General features: G+C 39.6%; 1 protein-coding gene across 3 annotated transcripts in view; it reads right to left on the bottom strand.

Moving 5' to 3' along the window:
- Lrrc8d (leucine rich repeat containing 8 VRAC subunit D) overlaps nt 1-23,821 on the bottom strand; it is a 111,817-nt gene that overhangs the window by 19,990 nt on the left and 68,006 nt on the right. Inside the window, exon 1 of one of the 3 annotated variants that reach the window (XM_027935071.3) lies at nt 11,949-11,972. The exons of the other annotated variants lie outside the window; for them this stretch is intronic. The gene's annotated coding sequence lies outside the window, so the exon portion shown is untranslated. Of the gene's footprint in view, nt 1-11,948; nt 11,973-23,821 lie in introns of those variants that run through there. 3 annotated transcript variants of the gene reach the window in all.

The following is a 23,821-nucleotide window of genomic DNA, read 5'->3' as shown; positions in this document are numbered from 1 at the left end:
AGTTATTAAATCATCGGTTACACAAGCCAAGGCACCAAATTGCATCCTAGCAACCTATACCTAATGGCTGCTTTGTGTATATGATGGAATTTGAGGAGGTAGTGCATTTCTTAGAGGATGCAGGTATTTATTCACTAATGTCACAATCAAGCAGAAGAAAAACCAGACCTGAATTAGACAAGCACAGGCTGAAAGATAGTAAGGCCACAGATATAAATTACAGGCCTCCCCTAAATCAAACTCTGTCATCAACCTCACATAGAGCTTTCTGCACAGTCAAGTCTGCCTTAATTGGTTTTCATCCTGTTGCCGTTGAAAAACAGAAAACTGAGCCATCTCAGGCAGCATTATGGGTCGGTCTCTCTCTCTCTCTCTCTTTCTCTCAAGCTCAAGTGAATACATCCATTTTTTAAGGAAATACTAATAACAAACAGGTTGAGGGTATTTTCCACTGGTTTAAAAATAAAGCATTCTGCTCGTAAAAAAAAAAAAAATAAATCTCAGAATTATAGGAACAGGAAGCAGCAGCTGGATTTATCAGCCTTCATTTCCTCTGAGAGTCAAAGTAAGGAACTCCCCATTGAGACAAAAGCAATGCAGAGGTTAGCCCCTCCCGCCAGATCTACAGGATCCCCACGCGGCTGCTGACAGTTACAACAGCAGATGGTGGTTGGCCACTTCAAAACCAAACTGCTCATTTTATCTTATGGAGCATTTGGTGTCCAAGCCCTGCATTTTGATAAAATGAAAAATCTGACTAACATCTAAACACACATATATAACTGGCCCTAGAGGAACCTGACTCTCATCTCTCATTGTATTTCCTTCCTGGGCTCATTCCAGAGGTTTCCAGAGTCCCCGGGACATCAGAAGATGACCAGGACATACCCTGAGGGACCCTGTGGCCTTTTTCTGGTGGCTTACTGGATACAAGCCAGTGTCCTGGGTGGATTCTAGTCCCCTTTCAGCCATCTGTGATAACAGCTTAAGTACCTGGTCTCTCTCAGGCTCAGTTCTCTCCTCTGTGAAACAGCAAACAGATCGCCTATCTCACAGAGGTGTCATGAAAAGTTAACAAGACAATGACTGTGAAGTACTTGTGAGTCACATGTGAATAGTAACAGGTCAGAGTCACAGGATACACATACTTATCTAAGGGGCTTTACCAGTGTCAAAGCTTTCACAAACATTGCATTTGATGCCCTAAATGATAACAGCAGGATCAGGGGCAATGTAACTATGGTGGTCCTCCTCCTCCTCCTCCTCCTCCTCCTCATTGTGGTCATCCTTACTGTTTTACAAGTCATTGGTCTAGAGGAACCCAGGGAAACTCCTCTGCAAGTGTTCAAATACCTTAAAAACATTTCTGGCACTTAGTGAGTGACAAGTATGAGGTGAGGAGTTTCGAAAGGTGCTTACATTTCAGGCTTGTGGCTCTGGGCAAGTCCCTTCACTTCTCTGGCAATATGATTCATTCACTTGTCAACAGGCTAGTGGCAGACAAAAATAAATTAGACCTGGTTCCAGTTCTTGAAGAACTCTTGGAAGCAAGGGTGGGGGTGGAAAGACGTGACATATAAACAGATTAATTACAAAACAGTATTTACTTAAAATATGGAGTATGAACAAAATGCTGTGGGATCAGAGGGCAGGAAATGACTAACTTTGTCTGGGGGACTCATGGAAGAATTTCTTTAATTTGTAAACTGGGAAAGAAGGGAATCAAACAACAAATTCATCATCTTTGGGGGCTAAAACCCTGAGAAAACTAGTTTTAGACTGGCAATAATCTCAACACAGCATGATTCCTCTTATTTGCTTGCTCACAGTCAATGCATAGATATATTTGAAATAACCTAGATATCTTAAGTAATGGAAAACTGTAGGATACAAAATTCTAAAAAAATCACTTTTTTTAAAAAAGAATATTACTCAAATATACATTATACTTGCAAGTCTGTGAAAGTCTGTGGAAACAGGGTCTATGTTTAGCCTTAGGTGCAATAATTTATGAGACTGAATCCTAGAGCCAGACTGCGTGGGTTCAAATTTTGACTTCGCTAGTTACTAACTATAGGAATTGGGGCAATTTACTTTATCTCTCTGTGCTTCAGTTTCCTCACTTATGAAATGTGGCAGTGCTGTGATAATAAGAATAGTAATGGTCACCTGCCATATATGGCCAATGTGAGGATTTAATGAGTTCATATACAGAAGTGTTTCCTGGCACAAACTGAAGGTGACCTGAGTTAGCTGTACATTTCCAAAGTGCAGTAACTGGGATCTTTGGCTTGCTATTAAAAAATTACTCTCTTAGGATGGAAAGTTTCACTTTCTAGAAATTTATAGAATGTTCCAATAATCAGTGGTGAAATATAAGCTGTTGGCTTCAACAACCCATACTTTAAGCAGAACTGGGGGGAATGTTATACATCAAGTATGAATTTAAAAACTTACTTCAAGGGTCAGATGTGAAGCCAACACACTAATGCAAGTTTAAGGTGGTGTAATCAGAGATCTTTTTATTTTAAAAAAACGACCCACCTTTAAAGTAACTATATTAGGGCTCTGAATAATATTTTGGAAATTACAGAAAAGCAAAAAACAAAGGGAGGAGGGTATTTATATATTCCCTCGAGATTTCTTTTGTTCCATTGTCATAGTATTATCTTTTAAAAAGATATAGTTTATAGTATTCCAAAATTGTAAGAATTCAATGTAACATTAAAGATGCAAACTGGGGGCTGAGGTTGTGGCTCAGTGGTACAGCACTTGCCTAGCATGCGTGGGACACTGGGTTTGATCCCCAGCACCACATTAAAAAAAAAAAAAAAACTAAACAAAATAAAGGTATTGTGTCCATCTACAACTAAAAATATTTTAAAAAGATACAAATTTGGCTACCTATCAGAAAATATAGACCATTAAATATTAAAGTTATTTTCATTTTTTTTCTCATTGCATTCACATATAATTTTAGGAAATCTTTTGGGCCTTTAATAGTATTTTATCATTATTATATAGTGACTGTCAGTTGAAATAGATTGTATCTAGATAAAATTAAATTTCTGTAAATCAAACTGGATGTTTTAATTGGCAGCATCAGCAGCACTCACCAAACCATGTTTCTGCCTTTAATATTTAATACATTAAACATCATTTATCCACTGGCTTTAAACCAACATCAATACTTACTGACTCTGGGGACCTGTGGTTTTTATTATAGTCGATAATGCTTAGGTTCAGGCTTTGAAATTAATCACTAAGACCTGCTGCTGGAAGAGTGCTTTCCAGAGCCTCCAAAGAGCAAAGTGAAAGAGAGGCGGGTGGGGGTGGGGTGGAAGATATTTATCATACCCTTGTTATGTCTGGAAAGAACGGGATATTGTTTCTCAATACAAAAGGTTTGCTTTGTGACTCTTAATGCTTTACAACATATTTACAGGAAATGAAGCAAAATAATTCAAACTATAATGTTACTGAGATTGAAATATGTGGGCACACGGGGGTGGGGGGTTATAAGATCATTTCATTTAAATAAATTATTTCCTCAATTTTTCAAGTGTGTGTGGGGGGGAGCTCAAGAACATTAAGTGTGGCACAAGACTACAATCCAGCAGCTCAGGAGGCTGAGGCTGGAGGATGAGAGTTCAAGGTTAGCCTCATCAATTTAGCAAGGTCCTAAGCAACTCAGCAAGATTCTATCTAAATAAAATATATATATTTAAAAAAAAAAAAAGAAAAAAGAAAAAGACTAGAGATGTAGCTCAGAGTAACTGCCCCTGGTTCAATCCCTAGTATCAAAACAGAATAAAACAAAACACAAGCAAAATTAAATATGTGGGATTCTACCTCTGGTTCAGAGGTAGAACACTTGCCTGGCATGTGTGAGGCCCTGGGTTCAATCCCTGTAATACAAATCAATCAATCTATCAATCAAACCATTAATAACAAAGAATACATGGGTATATACACATACATAAGAGTTGTCGGGTCCCCCCCCACCCCAGTGCTAAGAATGCCAGGCAAGAGCTCTACCACTGAGCTATACCCCAGCCCCAATTTTTGTTTGTTTGTTTGTTTTTTAAACTGGTAAGAATGAATGATACCTGATGAACTGGAGCTAGCTCCAGACAGGCCCTAACCTACTTTAGATCTATTTCAGGCATCAAGAAAGACACTGCTTACAACAAGTCTCCCCCTCCCATACTGAGGATTGAACTCAGGGGCACTCGACCACTGAGCCACATCCCCAGCCCTGTTTTGTATTTTATTAGAGACAGGGTCTCACTGAGTTTCTTAAAACCTTGCTTTTGCTGGGGCTGGCTTTGAACTCCTCCTATCCTCCTATCCCAGCCTACAGAGCTAGAACAAAAGTTTTATAAGACTAAAACAAACAAACAACAAAAAAAGAAACCTTAAATTTAAGAAGTAATTGTCCTTTCCAACAACTCTTTTTTCCCCCTTCTTTCCTTCCTATCCATCTCCTATTTATTTATGGTACTGGGGCTTGAACCCAGGGGAGCTTGGAAAGAGCTATATCCTCAGCCCTTTTTATTTTTTAATTTGAGACAGGATTTTACTAAGATGCCCAGGCTGGTCTAGAATTTGTAATTCTGCCTCAGGCCTCCAACTTGCTGGGATTACAGGTGTGCACCACCACACCCAGCATTTGCTATCCTTTTAAAAAAAACACCAATTGTTTTGTAGGTTGTCCACATAATCATATTAGAAAAAATAAAAGAAACGAAATCATTCAAGTGGTTCTGCCTGAGGGTATTCAACTAGTTCATTTAATTCTACAAATCAGGAATTACAATGATAAGATAAAATAAATTTGTAAGTGTTTGGTGGGTATAAGGCAAGAAACTTAGCATGAACTTGTAGGAACTGACCTTTTAGGTACCTGTGTAAGGTCAAAAGTTTATATCACTATTATTTAACCAATCTTTATAATCAGAATTAAGAACAAAAGTTTGGTGACACTGTAATATTTTATAGAAAAGGCTGATTTAGGACAAAAGGTTCAACATTCAAATAATTCAATGCTATAAACTTTTTATTGGGTACCAGGATCTGTACTTAGCAACAGATGAATAAAATTCTTTCATTTTTTTCTTTTATCTGCCTAATGATATTTGTGATGCTCGATTTATAGTTCTTAGATTACCTGGGGCCCCAAAACTATTCCAATTAAGAGGTTTTAGTTGGGCACAGTGTTGAATGCCTATAATCCCAGCAACTCAGAAGGCTGAGGCAGGAACATTGAAAGTTCAAGGCCAGCTTCAATAATTTAGCAACATCCTGTCACAATAAAAAGGGCTGAGGATTTAAATAAGTAATTAAGTGCCTCTGGGTTCAATCTTCCAGTCAGTACCAAACAAACAAACAAATAAACAAACAAAAAAACCCAAACCAAACTAACCAATCAACAGGTTTTTAGTCTGTCCTGTATTTTACTGTCTTTGTAATGAACTATTAATGTACATGTAGGTAGTGTATGTACCAGAAGAGTTGTTACTTTAGGTTTCTACAAAAGAAAATTTAAAAGGTAATCCTTCTCAGATTTATGATAAAGGTAACTCTATACACACCAGGCAGTTCTATGAGAAATTATATTCAATAGAATGTTGATTTTATTTCCCCCAAACAATTATTTATATGGGAAGAACATGAGTGGCCCAAGCTCTATTTCCAGCAGATGCAGGAGAGTTCTAGCAGAACTCTAGCTCTGACAGACACTGCTGAATCCCACCAAGGACAATTAACATTTCTAGGTCCCAGACTCCTTATCTATAAAAGAAAGACTGTATTAAGATCGTCTTTGGGCCCCTTCCTGACCTGAAATTCTAAAATTTGGTTCCCTTAAAATTCAAAGTCAAGGGCTGGGGATATAGCTCAGTTGGTAGAGTGCTTGCCTCACATGCACAAGGCCCTGGTTTCAATCCCCAGCACCACAACAAACAAATTCAAACTCAAATGTGTCCTTAAGAAAAGCCACCTTCCATCCCACTCCAGGGCAGGGTTATCTGGGCCTTTCTTGACATTCCATCCCAGTTTCTTCATAGTTTATTAGGATAATCATCAACAGATAATTTCTGTATATACATGATTTCAGGAGAGACTGTCTTATTCATCTTTGTATATGTGTCATCTAACACATTCTAGCTGCCTGGTACACAAGAGACAAATAACAAATATTTATGGGATAAACTCTTGTAATCACACTATCAAGCATCCATTTGGTATTTGTCTTTTCAGGGGCCCTTGGCTATATTCTTAAGACACATTAGTTTTCTCATCCATAAACTATTTTCAATTAAGAAACAGGGCCCCTGGGCTCACATCTGTAATCCCAGAAACTCAGGGATCTGAGGTAGGAGGATCACAAGTTTTAAGACCAACCTTGGTAACTTAGTTAAAAAAAAAAAAAAAAAATTAACCCCCCAAATAAAAAGGTCTGGGGATGTAGTTCAGTGGTGGAGCACCCCTTGGACTCAATCCCCACAATACGAGGGGGGGGGAAAAAAGGCGCGCGGGGTGGGGGCGGGGTGGTGGTGGGAAACAGGACAATCAGGTGAGACTATAATACTACAAGTTTAAATTTAGCACATTTTAAAAAGTAAGTTTTAAATTTATAATAAGTTTAAGGAAAAACATGCTCCAGGAGTTTAAGATCTCTATGATTCCTTGATGCTTTCCTGTCTTGTGATTCACCTTGTAAAGCTATTAACTTTTTTTTTTTTCCCTTCCTCCATATTATGGGGATGAATTGCTTGTTTTGAGGGGAGGTACAGTGGGTTGAACCCAGGGAGTTTTACCATTGAGCTACATCCTCAGTTGTTTTATTTTTATTTTTTTAATTTTTTAATTTTAAGACAGGGGCTTGCTAAATTGCTAAGGCTGTCCTTGAATTTGCCTTACCAGTCACTGGGATTACAGGCTGTGTCACCATGCCCTGCTACAGCATGCTTATTTTTAAAGATTCAACTGTTGAGAAGAAAAAGTGATCTCATAAGGGGAGAGACTGATTCAGAGCTGGAAAAGACTTCAAGGGAAGGAAAAAGAAAAAAAAGTTTAGGAAAGGTTAACAAAAATTTTTAATGAAGTGGTGTGAATTAAGAGTGAGGTTACATAAGGCCAGGGAGAGAAAAGAAAAGATGTATATTTTTTTGCCTGAGGTGCTTAGCTTTCAAGTTCCAAAACAAAATTTCATGTACTGTTTGTCTATTCTTTGGCATTTATTTTCCTTGTTCATGCACATCCCTGGCAATCAGGAACAAAAGGGAGTAAAGGCGGCTGTCACTCATGCATAAAGGCACAGTGGAAGACAGGAAGCCCAGCACCTGGAAGATGGATGGGGAGTCCTTTGGGACCCTCTGTGTTCTCACAATGACAAATCACAATAGCCTCTCAGCATGAGTAAAGGCTGACAGGTTGGTCTAAAGGAGGTTGATTTACCCATGAGTGTTTATTAAGAAGTAACAGCTGGGGCTGGAGGTGTAGCTCAGTAGCAGAGTGCTTGTCTGATGTGCACAAGACCCTGGGTTCAATCCCTAGCACCACAAAAAATAAAATATTCCTCAAGAAGTAACAGCTGAATTCAGATGAGTTGGGTTAGATATAGCAAACTGAGATTGCTGGGCTATACCCAGACTTATTCCAGCTCTACTTGAGCCCTCACAGACCTGCAAAAAGAGCCATTGATAGCCACTGGAATGCAACCAGTAGGAAAAGCAAACTAAATGCAGTTTGGGAGCCCTTGCCAGCAAGCCTGAGCCCAGATGACTCAGCAGGGTAGAGCTGTGACCCTTCACTTCCGGAGTCTTCACCCAGTGCTGCTACAAATGCATGCACATGAACTGGTCTTACTCCAGAGCCTATCCGAGAACAACATGCAGTGGCTAACGCACAACACACAGGCAGGCTTCTCTGAAGAAGGTCAATCCCCAGGTTCTGGGTAACATCAACTCCCAAAAGGACATAAAGGACAGAGCAGACACCTAGCAATCACAGTCTACCCGAAATCCTGTAAAACTGTTCCCCTAGACAGGCATAGGAGTTGGAGAATGTAGAAAAGAACAGACAGGGTGGGATGGAACTATGGGGTTCTGGCTGATGCATCACAAATCACCTTCCAAGGCTGAGCAATCAGTAATGGCAGTAATGATGAACTCCCTTCAGTGACAGCAGTGGCTTTACTCTTCAGCAGCTGAGACGCCCCAGAGCAGATAGCTGCCATGCATAACACTCTGTTCCAGCTTCAGATAAAATCCACCTCTGGGCTGCGTGCATTCACCACCAGGTATCTGGTACTTTATGAAGAGGAATCCTTCCTTTCATTTTTTAGTCAAATAAGGATTCATTTTTGAAAGGCGCTTTTTAAAGAAGCTCCAGAGAGGATGGGAGGGTAGTTCAGTGGTCAAGTGCTTGCTTAGCATGTACAAGGCCCCAGCACCATAAATAAATACACGAATCCACACATAATCCATAAGTAACTTCAGAGATAGGATGGGGGTTAGAAGTGAAACGTAATAGTCCAGTTAAAACATCGGGGATCGGCTGCCTCACAAAATGTGCTCCCACTCCTAAAGATGTGCAGAAGGGCAAACTGAGGTTCAGTTCTCCCAGTAACAATGCCTGGCTTCCTTCCCCACTGAATGCACTTACTGAGCAGGGGCCAGAAGGCCTCCTCAGGTTACATCACCTGGAGGGAATTCCCTAAAAGAATTCATCTGGCCTCTCTCTCCCCCTGAAAATTCGAACCTTGCTCTTTCATCTCTCTGGGGTCTGCCTGCCTACAGATGATGAATTCTGGATCCCTCTCCTGTGGGTGTAGATGGCTTTCCCTGCAGCTTCCTGGCTCCTGTTGTCATGCTGTGCTAGGGAAAGGGTGGGTAAGTCTACCTAATAATTCATGGATAAAATTTCAGAAGGCTCCCTTGGCTGCAGACCCAAAGCCACATTCTTTAAAAAGCATCATCAGCACTAAAGATGGCATTTTTGTATCTATCAGCCTTACTTCTTTCTTTCTAACTGGTTTTGAATTTGGGAATGAAAGAGGAGTTATTTACTGGGTCCTCAAATCTCAAGAGTGGTTAGGAGTTGCCTTGTATATCTTATAGTTTCAGTGAATATTTACTGAAGATATATATGCAAAAATGTTATAAGAAAACTTCTTAACAAAAGAAAATGTGTAAATGTACATAACAATCCTATGAAATTAGTGTTGTTATAGACCCCAAGTCACAGGAGAAACTTGTGTTCAGGAAGTTCAAAAAGCAAAAACGTGATAAGAAGGAAACAAACAATAAAATATATGATCTTATTTCTTCGTGAGTGGATATTTGACCATATCTGACCCCATCTAATTTTTGAGAAACAGTCCAAAACATGATATGCAGAAATTTCTGTATGAATTTTCAGAGCAAAGTAATCTAAACTATATTCAAGTCAGGCACAGTGGTGCATGCCTATAATCCCTGGGACTTGGGGAGCCAAGGCAGGAGGGTCACAAGTTCAAGGCCAGCCTCAGCAATTTAGCAAAGCTCTAAGGAACTTAGTGAGACCCTGTTTTCAAAATAAAAAGGACTTAGCATATGGAAATTGGTTTTTCAACCATGTAGAACATAAAAAGTTTCTCCCAGATATTTTATAGGCCAAATGACAGGTGAAAACCTAAGACAAAGGACTCTTCCTTTATATGTACCGAAATAAACTTGAAGGGCACCATGACACTGTTTCACAAGTTCTTCCCCATTTTTACAACCAAATATTTAAGCTATTATTCCTTTATGAGTTATTAAAAAACATTCAAAATGAACTGCTTCCATGTAAAAATTCATACAACTAGCCAACTGCCTGCAGTTGAAAAAGGGAACTGTGTGTAGAATCATAATAGCAAGGGGACCTGACCAGCTTCCACAGTGACTTTAAGGTATTATGTTTCCATTTTAATTCACCCTCACAAATGCACAACGAGCCTATGAAAACTAGTGCTGTTATCAACCCCAAGTCAGGGGAGAAACTTGTGTTCAAGAAGTTCAACTCCTTGACCAAGATTATCAGCTGATTAACAATAATGGCATTGAGATAGAAACCCAGGTCTTCTAAAACTTGGTTGCTATCCGTTCCATTCAGTCATGATTCTGGAATAAGGATGCTAAGATGTTCACACTTTCCCCTGCAGCTTTACAGTCTCTGGTCCTGAGACCTGGACACTTAAGCAAGACCCGAATAAAATAAGCAGGAGCATACAGAAGTGCTAGTTAATTCACTGCCTTCAAATTCCTCCAACCTTTCTCTATTCCTGCAGGCTCCTTTTAAGGAAGAAAAGTGAGTGAAGTCTTTCACTTTATTTCCTTCCTTCTTTGTCCCTGGTCTGACCTGAGAAGGTACAGCCCAGGAACCTGACCAGTGGAGAGCTGATAGGAAACAGTCTCCCATCTGCTAACTACAGGATGCCCCCTTAACTCCAAGAAGAACCTGATGGTTCAGCTTTCTTGAACTCACCAGTGTTCAGATGCTCACCTACAGCTGCCATGAAAGCAGCAGCTGGCACGGGGTTCTTGAAGGAGCCAAGCTACAGATGAAAGGCATTGGCTTTGATAGCACTATGGGAAACGAGGGAGGGAGAGCCTTGAGTGCTGGGAAAGCAGGTTTCTAGTAGTAGTTCTGCATCCTGCTCCGCCCACTTGTATTCTTTTTTTTTTTCTTTTTTGTTTTTTTTAATCTTTTATTGTTGGTTGTTCAAAACATTACAAATTTCTTGACATATCATATTCCACACTTTGATTCAAGTGGGTTATGAACTCCCACCTTCACCCCACCCACTTGTATTCTTCAGGCCCACCTTCTCTGATTAATTTTCGAAGGCACAGCAAAAGGCTGAGTCCTGAGCAGGGGGAGCTTGAGTGGTCTCAAGGCAAACTGGGAATCCAGTGACAATAACAATTATCAAGGACAAAAACAATGCGTAAAAGGAGCTTCCCAAACCACCAGAATCATTAAATAAAATGACATCTGGATATTGTATACCAGAGTTATTAAGTGAATTTTAAAAAAAATATTTATTTTTTAGTTATAGGTGGACATAATATATTTTATTTTATGTGGTACTGAGGATCGAACCCAGTACCTCATGCATGCATGAGTGTTCTACCTCTGAGCCACAACCCCAACCCTATTAAGTGAATCTTCAAGGCATCCTTGTTTTGGAAATCAATTCAGTGAAACCTGACTGTCAAATTTCTGGGCTCAACTCAAGACACCTAATTAATCTTAAGAACTTCATTCAGGAGAAATAGCAGACTGAAATGTTCATAAGAGATTCCTTCTTATGAATCATGGTTATTGTACTTCAGTTAAGTGTGGTGAAGCAGCCACAGAAATAATGCTTAACTTTCCAAAGGAAAAATCCTCCTTAAGACCAACCAGCTGCACCCGAATCCTGAAAAGACACATCCTGTGTGTAACTATGCTTGCCTGAAGGTGACTGAGATAAAACACCTAACACCCCTCTTTCTGCTAATCCTGCCATTTCTCTCAGCTGTGAGAAAGTATCACCAGAGTGGAAATTACACGCAGCAATGTGATACTGGGAACCTCGTTGAAAAGGCATCCATGACAGACCACGAATACTGGGTAAGAAAAGTGAGGAAGAGAATTGAAAAGATGGCACTGTGGAGAAGATATTACCTAATATATTCAAGGGAAAGCATTTTCTGAAACTTCCTCTTGTTAACAATTAAAAAAAAAAAAAAACCAAACAAACAACAAAACACAACTTTGATTGTAATGGAAAGAAACCCAGAATTAATTAGCTCTTCATCTACTCAAGGTAAGTTACTACTTTCCCCACACTGTCTCCAGCCCACTACACCTCCCCTCCTCTTCCTCTTTGAACTCACAGCTCAATGTCATATTAAGAGGAAGGGTTCAGTACTTACATCAATCCAGAGTGACAATCCTGGATCTGCCATTTAGATTACTTATCTCTGTCCTCCTTGTTCCTTTCAATAAAAGAGAAATGACAGCACTCACCTGAGTAGTCCTGGGGAGGATTTAGTGAGTCCACATAAACACCCCTTTAGCTCAGTGTATAACACTGGTTCACTTCATGCTTTGGATATTTCTTGCTGCTCAGCCGATGCAATTTGTTTTTAAAATGGACAAGTTTCTTTCTCTTCCTCTCTCCTTGCTCCTCCCTAATCTGTCCCCCTCTCTAATCTCAGGGGAAATAGGATTACCTTTCTCCACAGTCTTAGATAGATTTTTCTTTTCGGTCCTTAAGCACACACCCACCTATGAATGAAGTAATCCAGACTTTGGGGATGGTACTAGAAGATCTCAGAAACACTTATCTCCCAAATTAACGAGTAAATTACAACTTCAACAGAGAACAGGAGCAATGTAGCCTTTGTATCACCTCTTTAAAAGACCGTCATTCCTGTTGATGGGCAGAATCACAGTGTTTGGGACAGAAGCCCCTTGGTTTCTCCTTTGCTAGCCAATCAATAAACCTTCTTTTTCTTTTTTCTCAAGACCTTGCCTTCGTTATTGGATTGGCATCGAGGATGAGGATGGAGCTTTCGGTTACAGAAGGACAACTGTGCCCCACACTCTTGGCCTTCCTGTGCCCTTGGACCAATCCCCTGCATAGAGATTAACAGGGGTTCACTTGATGCTTTGACAATCTCTCTTGTGGCTTTGAAACTTACATATATTTTTTCTTTTTCCCAATCTTCTTTTCCCTAAACTTCTCTTCCCTGATTTTGTTTTCCTAATCTTCTCCTACCTGATCTCCTTTGATATTCGTTTCCCTAAACTTCTCCCTGATCTCTCCCTAATCTCATTTTCTTTGAATTACTTCTATAAAAGCCCCCTGCCCCTGTGGATGGGCAGAATCACAGCCTTTGCAAAAGGACTCCCCTGTGTTTCTCCTCTGCTAGTAAAGCAATAAACCTTTTTCCTTTTTCTCAAAACAGTGTCCTCGTGATTGGATTGGCATGGGGATAGGACAGAGCTTTCAGCAGAGATATTCACCTGGAAAGTACATAATGAAGTAGAGCCATGCCATATAGAAGGATGGGACTGGGCTGGCTTGTCCCTGCCTCTGAGAGGCTTTGGTGAAGGGGCTGAGTCCGAGAAGTTTACAGTGAGGAAGAAGATGAAGCCACCAAAGTTCCCAAGCGCCAAAAACATCACGGTGTTTCTCCAAATCGAAGTTGAAATTGAAATGATAAACCATAAAATAACTTTACAGAAGTCCGTGAAGGTCTGCTTTTACCCATGACAACCCATTTGGGGTGTTTTGGGTAAGTACTGAATATCAAATTCTTTTAAAAATATTTCCTACTGGGCACCAATCTCCAGGTGCCCTGAATACATGTAGAGTCTGGCTACCTGGTGATCTAGTCCTGCTTGCACCAAGGATCCCCTCCAGGTCCACTGAAGCAGGAAAGCTAGCATGGGCAGGTGAGGTAGAGGGGGAGCTGGATTTCAGTTCCTGCCCTGTCTCCAGCTGGCAGCTGGACCTTAGGCCAGTTCTCACCACAGGGCTCTAGTTTCTACCCTGTGAAAGGAGAAGACTGGCTCAGACCATTTCTGAAGTTCTCTCTAGATTTAGGCTGGCAGGAATCAGTTTCTAAGCTTACTGTAATGCATCACTGCTGATCCCCAGCTGTTCTCGGTGCTGCCCCATCCTTTCATTCTTACTGTACCAGGCTGCTCAGTGCTGTGCTCAGTGCTGCAGGTCAGCAGAGCTAGGAAGAATGGACCCCTTCATATCACACTTTATGATGAAGCCATTCGGTTTTCTGACAGGATTCACTGGGCTAAAAATGTATGAGGCACAGTCTGTTCCCCACCCTGCAGGAAGTCTGGCTGTTATTAGAACACGTGAAAATTCATGGCACAAAAGCCCACAGCACAAGAATTAGGTACCCCTTATTCTTCCTGTCCCCTTTCTGCCTCCACTCACCAGAAGGACAGAAATCACCACTGGATATCTGGCTTTGTGATTCTTGATTGCTAAGATGGTGGGTGCAATTGTGAAGGAAACAGGGAGAAGACAAGACACCTACACCGACTAAGGCCTACACTGACAAGACACCTAAGCTGCTAAGGTTGGGTAGTCTCGAAGGGATGCTGTTGTAGCTTTGATGGTTGGAAAACTGGGACAGGCACAAAAAATGACTGTGGGGCTAAAGAGAAGCTCCAGTTTGGTGCTCCCTGCAGTTTGTAGATAAACTCTTTGATTTAAATTATAATTCTCCAGAGCTGTAAAGACTTTCTTGAGAAGAACAGCCTTCCTCACTTTGCTTCGGAAATTCTTTGTCACTATATTTCAAGGTCAGCCTCAAATATTAAGCATACACTACACCTGACCTGAACAGAGGCCTATTTTTAACTGTGGATTTTTGATGATGTATAAAAATCACTCAACTTCATTCCTCTTCCATACTCAAAATCTACACAAAATCAGGCAAAAAAGAATACACCTGATGATGGTTTTAATCTACATCTCTCACCTTCTTTACCCTCTGAATTCTCTCCAATAAAGCCTTTACCCAACAAACACTTATTTCTCCCAAGGGAAAGCAATAATTGAATAAAACAGGGTTAGCATCAGCATCACAATGTCCCCCTTCTGGGTTCTCTTTGCTTACTGCTTTCTCTGCCTGGAACATCCGGTTTTCCGGTTCTCCTTATTGGTTTTATCTCTGTCTGCATCAGTGCCTGTTGGAGGTATTCTTGAAATCTCCATGCCAATAACCCTGCTAATCCTTCCTTGATTCTCCCAGAGCATCCTCTGCATTTCTGCCCTTCCGAACTTTTCAACAATTGCCTGCTTTTGTGTATCTTTCACTGAACTGTAAATTTGTGCAGGACAGGGATTATAACCTACGTTTGCTTTTCCAGGGCCTAGTACAGCACCCAGCACAAGGAAGGAGTGCAATAAATACACAGTTGTAAGGCTTACCACAGTCTTTAGCTGGATTCTTAAGAGTGACACTGTAAGGCAGGAATCACTGGTCTCCTTTTACAAAGAAACTGTTGCTCAGAGGGTTTTTTTTATAGACTTTCTGAGCCTTCAGTTCTGACACCTATGGCTCCTAGGTTCGACTTTCACAGGACCACATTCTAATCAGCTGACTGTACAAATATAGAAGACAAAGGCGAAAGCACTGATCCTCTGATGTGGGCGTATGCTAGAGACCCACACAAGTGAAGTACAAACATATAAAACATTCTAATATGGGCAGAATAACTGTTCTGAAAGCAGGAATGCTGATCAGATATGGAGATGGAGTTTACATCAATTCTTTTCTCAAGGACCTTTTGGTCCTAGAGCTCTGCAGAAATGTCTGGTACACATGAATTAGATACAAACAAAGTTTATCTGGTTATAAGGTCATGAAACAAACTGTCTCTGGTGAACTGCCAACACTGCCTCAGACATCTTGAAAGAGCTGCTTATGGGACAGCTGCAAGCTGCCAAAGTAGAAGTAACTTGGATGTGGCTGATTCCCCATTAGGCTCAGGAAGCAACAAGGAGCAGGAAATGCAGGCAGCTAACAGGCAGGCGGGGCGGGTGTGGGTCTTGACTCTTTGTGACCCTGTGGAGCACTTGAGTTTCTCCTGAGCTTAGGAAAGTGGTTTTTAGCACAGCTGTACCCCGTAATAGCATGGAGTAGCCTCTTAAAAGCACCCAAAACTAGCTGTTGCATTAGTTGGCCTAGGGTGGCCCTTGTGTGGGCATTTGAGTTGATTAAAAGCTCCTCTGCAATTCTCACATGCAGCCAGAACTAAAGGCCTGGGTGTTTTCAAAGTAGCTCACCTGGTTGATCCAAAATTAAAATGACAAGCACAACAGTAACACAATTTGAAACTTTCTTTATCCTATATCCATTAGTGTTTAAGACACTTAGGTAAACAGCCACTTAAGTTAGGTCATTGGGGGCATGTCCTTTAAGAACAGATTAGGAACCCAGCCCTTCTTCTTTCTCTCCGTTTTGCTTCCTGGCTGTCATGAGGTAAACAGGAATCTTCTGAGCACCCCAACTATGATGAACTCTGCCACCACAGGCTCAAAGTATCAGGGCCAAGTGACCATGAATTGAAATCTCTGAAACCCTGAATAAATAAACCCTGAATAAAATAAACCTTTGTTCCTTTAAGTTGAAAATCTCAAGATATTTTGTCACAGAGATAAAGAACTGACTTAGTGTACCTATAAATGACACTGAGATTATACAAGACCACAGTATCTAATAATGGTTAAAACACTTGCCTGTTAGAGCTTTACACTATGTAAAATGTTCAGTACATATCTGCTGTCATACCTTTCTTTTCCTATCCCAAAGAGCTGGGTATAATATTCTGGAGTTTGGGGCTCAGTCATTCTGTCCTGAGCCTTACAAATTATACACAGATGTACACTGCTTTAAGAAAAAATGATAAAGAGATCACTAGAATCATAAAAGAATGAGATGTGATTATTCATTTTCTCAGAGCTCTTTTAAGACATCTAAAAATAATTTAGCTAACAAAAGTTCAAGGTCTTAGCAATTTTTCAGAAGCTCAAATGCTGTATAAAATATATGAATAGAAACATGTAGATATGAAGATATTTTAGTAATTTAAGGATTATATAAGTCAAATCTGTTCACAGAGAAAATTGGAAACTAAAGATAAGCAAAAAGAGAAATGAATACATATATCTTTATGTAAAATGTTCAAATCAACATTATGCTACTTAGACGATACATGTACTACACAGAAAAAATTTTATTACACATACATCTATACACAGTTTTGGGAGCCTGGTTACAGCCAGCTTGAGTTGCCTCTGAAATTACGCAGATACACAGTTGAGAATTTTTCTAAGTTGTTTGTTTGTTTACAATAATGGTTTGAAAAAATATAGGAATTTAAAACTCATGTCAAATAAGAAAAACAAACTAAAATTCTATCTCAGCCTTTAATTTCATTTCTCAAACATGCTCACTATAGTATTATCATTTACTCAGCTCCTATCTGTCCTCAGATAAGCAAGTACAGAGGTCAATTAACACAGGTCACTGCTGTCCCTGAAACCATATGCTCACTGCATGATACCTGGGTGGAATGGGAATGGAAGACCTTGGTAGGTAGGCAGATTTGGGTCTTAGGCTGACAATGAAAGACTATAAGCCTGTTGCAGAGAATACAGCTTTTTACCTTTTATAATATGGTTCTTTCTGAACTTGACAGAACTTCCCATACTGTGTAAGCCAATACCTTTCCTCAACTGTAAGATACAGAACACTTATATTCTTAGGAAAGGAGACAAATACTTGAGTGACTACTTATATTGCCTTTATGAATACACTCATGCTGCTCACATGCAAATAGTGGTAAATATATATTATTTTTCTATAATCCACTTTACCTAATATTGAACTCATAATGTACACTAAACTTATTGGTTTTACTCTGTTCTCAATTCACTGTTAGCTAATTCATGTCACCAGATCCTGTCTGATTTACTAAATGATTAAAGTTTACCTGTCTAAAGTGCTATCTAAAAGAATGTCTGAGATAAGGAACCATCAGAATTTCCTATGTTCTAAAATGTAACACACAGAGATAAACAAGAATCACACTTTTACTGTACATTCCAATCACCTGCCAAGCATTTCCTCTCAAACCCTCATGCTCTGATGCCAAGAAAGCTATGCACTTGGCCCACTCTGAGAAAGTACAAAGTGAGAGACACAAGGAGATATGAGCTGTTATAACAAATGACAAAGCCCAGGTGGCTTAAACAAGCATTCATTTCTCATGGTTCTGGAGGCGAGAAGTCTGAACTCAGGGTGGCAGCATGGTTGAGTTCTGGGCAGTGACCTTTCCCACGATGCAGAGAGCTGACTTCCCTCACATGGTGAACAAAGGGCAGAAGAGCTCCCTGGAGTCCCTTTTTTAAGGGCAATAAATCCCATTGTGAGGACAGATCCCTCATGACCTAATTATCAGCAAACAGCCCCAACTCCTAATACCATCATATCAGGTTTAGGATTTCAACATGTGCATTTTGTGGGGGACATAAACATTCATACCATAACAGGAGCCCTCTGCTTTCAGCATACATTGTTCCAATGAGAGTTATAAGGCAAGGATTTAGCACATTTAAATCTTAAATTGATTGGGGGAAAAAACTCAAAACACCAATTATTTGCAAATACCAAAGCAGAACAAGCCAAACTAACGATTAAATTACTCCAGATATGCATGCAATGAAACACTCATTTTCTACTATGCTCTACTGAAAAAAAGATCAAGTCTGTAAAAGGTCTTTAAGTCTGAAGACCAAGGGCACATCTTGAGGCAGTGTTTTACACTAGACACTGAAGCACCCAAAATGATAACATAACCCAATACAGTACAGATAGATGGGTTTTCTACTAAGGAGTATTACTGTTAGGGAAGAATTTACACCTGGGGACACAGGAATGTTCTTAGCAATCCTTGGGAAGTTGTAATTTACAGTACTTTGTTTTATTTTCAGATGATACTTTTGTTACCAGGGAAAGGTACTAATTCTCATCTTACAATTCTAGTCTACCTTTTCTTCTAGCTTTTTAGCAAACAAGGTGAAATTTTCATCATAAAATTACATGTTTTCTAGAACAAAAACATTAAGTATACTCATCAAGTATACTTGGAAGCTGCATCACGTTCTGGCCCACTGATTGCCCCTCTGTTATCTGGGTATGCCGAGCTCACATGTGCCTTAACAACTCTGCACCTGCTTATCCTTCTGCAGGACTGCTCTTCCTCAGAACTTCTCACTGCTCTTCTTCTCATCATGCATGCCACAGATCCCCTGTCACCTCTCCACTGAGGCTTTCCTGACAATCTCCACCCCGATTCACTGTCTCCATTGCATTTATAACTATTTGAAATTATCCTGTTTATGATTTGTTTGCTTGTATATCCATAAGCCAGGACCTGGTCTATCTTGCTCACACTATATTCTTAGCACCTAGAACAGTGCCTGTCATGTAGGTATTCAATAATTGTATGTTGAATGAATGAACTAAATTAACTTAGAAGTCAATGAGAGGTCATATGAACATGTAATTGCCAATGAATTTGTTTGATCAAACCTTTCCTCTGTATGCTGAGGCTGGCAGGAACATTAGAGACAATCTACATTGATTTCAGGAAAGTATTTAACAAAGTCTAAATAATAACCTTGTGAATTTGACAGAAATAGCAATCTAGTGACAGGTCTACAGATTCCTTACAGGCTGAACCACTGTATCAAGGGAGCTGAAAAATGGAGTAGGAGGGTGTCTCTGTGTACCTGGTCCTGCCTGACCCTACACTGTTATCAAAAGTCTGTGAGGTGAAAAATTTAAACTGCGCAAAGCCGAAAAGGATAGCAAATGGATGGCAGAACAGAATCAGAGATTATCAAAAACATCTCTGCAGGTTGAAACAAACAAGGATATTTAATAGGAATCATCCTAAAGATTTGCATATCATTTAAAATTCTAAGATTAGAGAGATGGACTTTTGGACACCTGTCTGAACCAGCAGTAGCACCCATGAAAAGTCCTAGTGTTATTATTGTGAGCTTCCTGTGGGTCACCCACATGATGTGGCTACCAAAATCATTACAAGAATCTAAAAGTGCTTTGGGAGGATGAACCAGAGTTATAAAAATTCTAAATACAAATTTCATGTTTGATTTCATTCAGTAACAGTTTCTGAGCATTCCTGATGTGACAGGCATTACAGACAGGACAGGAGCTGAAGGCATAAGAGACTGAAGGTCCAGTGTGGGGGACAGAATTTGGGTAGGGAGGACAATGGAATAGGGGCAAACTCTTAAGTCATGGGAGCAGAGTTGTCCAATCCACATGGATGGGTTGGGGAAAGTTCTCCAGAATAAACGACTTTTGGAAACAGAAGATTTAACTCAGAGAGTGAGGAGAAAATAAGTGAAATCAAGAGCTCAGCACAGTGCCAGGCACACAGCAAATCACAAGAACAATGTTGGGTACAACTATCATTATCATCAATACTGTTGCTGTTGTTATAGTAATTATTAAGAATGAATTCTCCTTGACAGCTCTTAGAGTAGAATTCCAACTAATATATGTAGAGGAAATGATGGAAACATAAAACTCAACCATTAGGCAAATATTTTAGTAATTAATAATCACTAGAGTCCAAGACTCATTGATGAATGCTAAAATTAATGGACAAAAGTATGAGAAACAAGACATTTGCAATGTCTCAAAATATCTTTCCACAAGAAACTTATTACAAAGGGGGAAAACACTGACACCACCCTGACCAAGAGCTCAGTTAATATCCCCAGGGATAAGACACAGCAACATCATGTTCATCTTGGTATGATTAACTGGGAAGAGCGTGTCACTTCTGTGGTATTCTTGCTAAGAATGCATAATCCCAGTCTAACCATGAGAAAATACCAGAAAACCCAAAGTGATGGTGAACAAAATAACCAATCAGTGTGCTTCCACCAAAATGTTAATGTCATGCCTCCCTGAGGAGCTACCACAGACTGACATAGACTATAAGGGATCTTGAATTGGATCCTACAACAGAAAAAGGACATCGGTAGGAAAATTTGAGTAAGGCCTCTACATCAGGTAACAGTGTTGTATGAGAAGATTGATTGCCTATATTCTATCATCACCCTTCAACATGTACGACATTAACCTCAGGGAAGCCAGGTGAAAGGTAGTTAAAAAAAAAAAAATTCTGTATTATTTTTGTGACCTTTCCTTGAATCTAAAAAATATTTCAAGATAAAACATTAAAAAAACTGGATACACCTGAGCCAGGAAACCAGCGATTCTGACAGGAGATAAAGGGAAGGCGGAGAGGCTGACTCAGACCTAAATTTTAGTTACTGAGACTACCAGGCTAAACTATGTCAGGAAGAACACTGAGCCGATGATGGAGTGTACAGAGCCTGGGGCTATAAATACCAAAAAATTGGCTCTAACTAAAAGAATGTAGAGAGAACTGCTCTGAGTAGAAGAGAACTGGTTCTCAGGGTATAGCCAAATGTATTCTTGATGACTCAGCTCCAGTATCAAGAGCATTAATCAACACGGTTTTATAATGTGGAGGCCCCAGGGCTTCTGGGTGTGGTGTACAGCCCCTCTCCTGCAATGCTGCTAGAGTCTTGGTGCCTTTTCTTTTAAAAAAAAAATAATAAAATAAAATAAACATCTTTAAAATATGGATTTAGATTTACAGAAAAGTGTGAGGCTACCATTAGGAGTTACAATTTACCTCACACTCAGTTTCCTGTTATTTTATGAGTACAGAACCAACCACTAGGGTCCATGTTTCTGGAAGATTTCCTAATGCTCTGTTTCTGTTCCAGGATCCCATCCAGGAGACCACACTACATTTATCAGTCATGTCTCCCTAGGCTCCTCTTGGTTTAGCAGTTTCTTACACCTTTCTTGTTTTTGATGACCTTGACAGTTTTGAGGGGTACTCGTCAGGTATTTTATAGCAGGGCCCTCAGTTGGGATTTGTCTCATGTTTTTCTCAGGATTAGCCTGGAATTATGGATTTTGGGGGAACACTATCTTAGAAGTAAAGTGCTATTCTTACCACATCAAGGGGAAATATTAACATGACTTTTTGCTGTTGATGTTGACCACCTGGCTGAGGTAGTACTTGTCAGGTTTCTTGTCCTTTCCATGCTCACCTGCTGGACGGAAGTCACCACACACAGCTCACTCTTAAGGAGTGGCAAATTATGATTCATCTCCTTGAGGGTGAAACACCCACATAAATCAGTTGGACTTCTTTTCTGCACAGCCTATTCTTCCTCATTTATTTACCTTAGTATGAATTAATATTTATTCCATAATTTGGACTATAGATCATTGCTAGTTTATTTTGGGATCAAACTGTAAGGTTCTGTGTCACTTTGACAAACCTCCCTCACTGCATGTGGTTTTTTTTTTTTTTTTTTTTTTTGGAGTACTTCCTGTTTCCAGCCCGGCAAGATATGCCAGTTTCATCTTATTCTTATTTTTACATTCTCTGCCCCAGCTCTAGAAACTAGAATCAGCCATTCTGCCAAGAATACTGGTTCCTTTATAGAAAAATGGTATTAGAAACCAAGATCTGGATACAAAAGGAGATTGTTACTACTGGGGCACTGTTGCTTCTAAGCCTTGTTAGCTGACAAAAGCAGAGAAATGTACATCTGGGTGCTAACTCATGTACATCCACACATCTGTATTTCTATATGCATCCATCAGTACTAACCATCAAGCTAACCATGAACTCATACCAATAACTCAAAGTAATCCATTACATGGGTCATTTCTCCCCTTGCTTATCTATAACTTGCCATTTCAAAGAAACTGGGCTCCCACCACCCATCATCCATTTACTTAATTATTCACTTCCAGTATACACATGTAGTGATTTCAGAATTATTAACCTGCACCCCTGGGAAACACCTTTATCAAGTAGGGTACAGTGCTTATATATAGTTTCTTTGCATTTAGTTTTATAGTCTCCACCCTTGTCTAAGAAATCTCTTTCCCTGTTGTTCCCTAATCTGTCATTAGCCAAGAAACTAAATAAATGAGTTCTGTTAATATTACAAATATGCCAGCCTATGGGAACGCCTCAAATGCCAAGCCCGGGGCTCTCTGACCTGTCCTACATTCTAAATCCAGGATACTATTGCAGGAAGAGTTTTGATTACACAAAGTTTAAGAGGACAGCAAATGGAATAGAAAGAGAATTAGCAAGAAAAACACCTTAACAGATTGAAAAATAGGCCAAAATAAGAATGGTTAGATTAGCAGGGATCAAATTAAATAATTTGATTTTCAAAACTCAAGAGTTCAGATCAGGGTCAGAGGACTGGTTTAAAAGCTGCTGCTTTATCTGTGATAAAGATTTCATGTTTTCACAGATTTTGAGTTTGATGAGGCAAAGAGAGATTAACTTGGTCACAAAAGACCATTACCAGGACAATGACCAGGATTGAACAAATGAGGGTCCCATAATTTTTGCATTTGTCAGATCATGCCTGACCCTGATGATTTATTCAGTTTTGGACATGGAAGTCCTAACTGACATAATGAGATGAGCCAGAGTTGTAAAGGGGCTAGAAAAATTAATTCAAAAGCAGTTAGTGAATACTACCATTGTATAAGGTATTATAAGATGTGCTAGTATCCAGGGATGATAATGATGAAAATAATAAACTAGCTTATCATATCCAACAACTGCTCAAAGCACTTCACATGTATGTATTAATTTAATCAGACAAATTACTTCTTGGTGATTCTCCCATATATTAAAGTTTCCAGATTTCTGCACATGAGAATTCTGCACATGAGAATGATGACTAGTTCAACATGTTGTATCTAACCACTTATTTTCCCATATCTTACATGCTTTTTTCCTAAGTTTTCTTCTTTTAAAAAGTAAAATTTAAATAATAAATTACCAAGCCAGGCATGGTGGGCCACACCTGTAATCCCAGTGTCTCAGGAGGCTGAGGCAGGAGAATTGAGTTCAAGACCAGTCTCAGCAACTTAGCCAGGCCCTAAGCAACTTATTGAGACCATCTCTCAAAAGGGCTGAGGACATAGCTCAGTGGTAAAGCACCTCTCGATTCAATCTCCAGTACCAAAAACAAAAACAAACAAACAAAAAAAACAATAATAAAAATATAATAATTATAATAATAATAACCACCAAATCACTTGGTAGTCTATTATTATTAATTTTATTTATTATTATTAATGTT

The sequence above is a fragment of the Marmota flaviventris genome, chromosome 10 (genome assembly GCF_047511675.1).
Source record: "Marmota flaviventris isolate mMarFla1 chromosome 10, mMarFla1.hap1, whole genome shotgun sequence".
NCBI lineage: Eukaryota > Metazoa > Chordata > Mammalia > Rodentia > Sciuridae > Marmota > Marmota flaviventris.
This window is presented reverse-complemented; position numbering and strand designations above follow the sequence as displayed.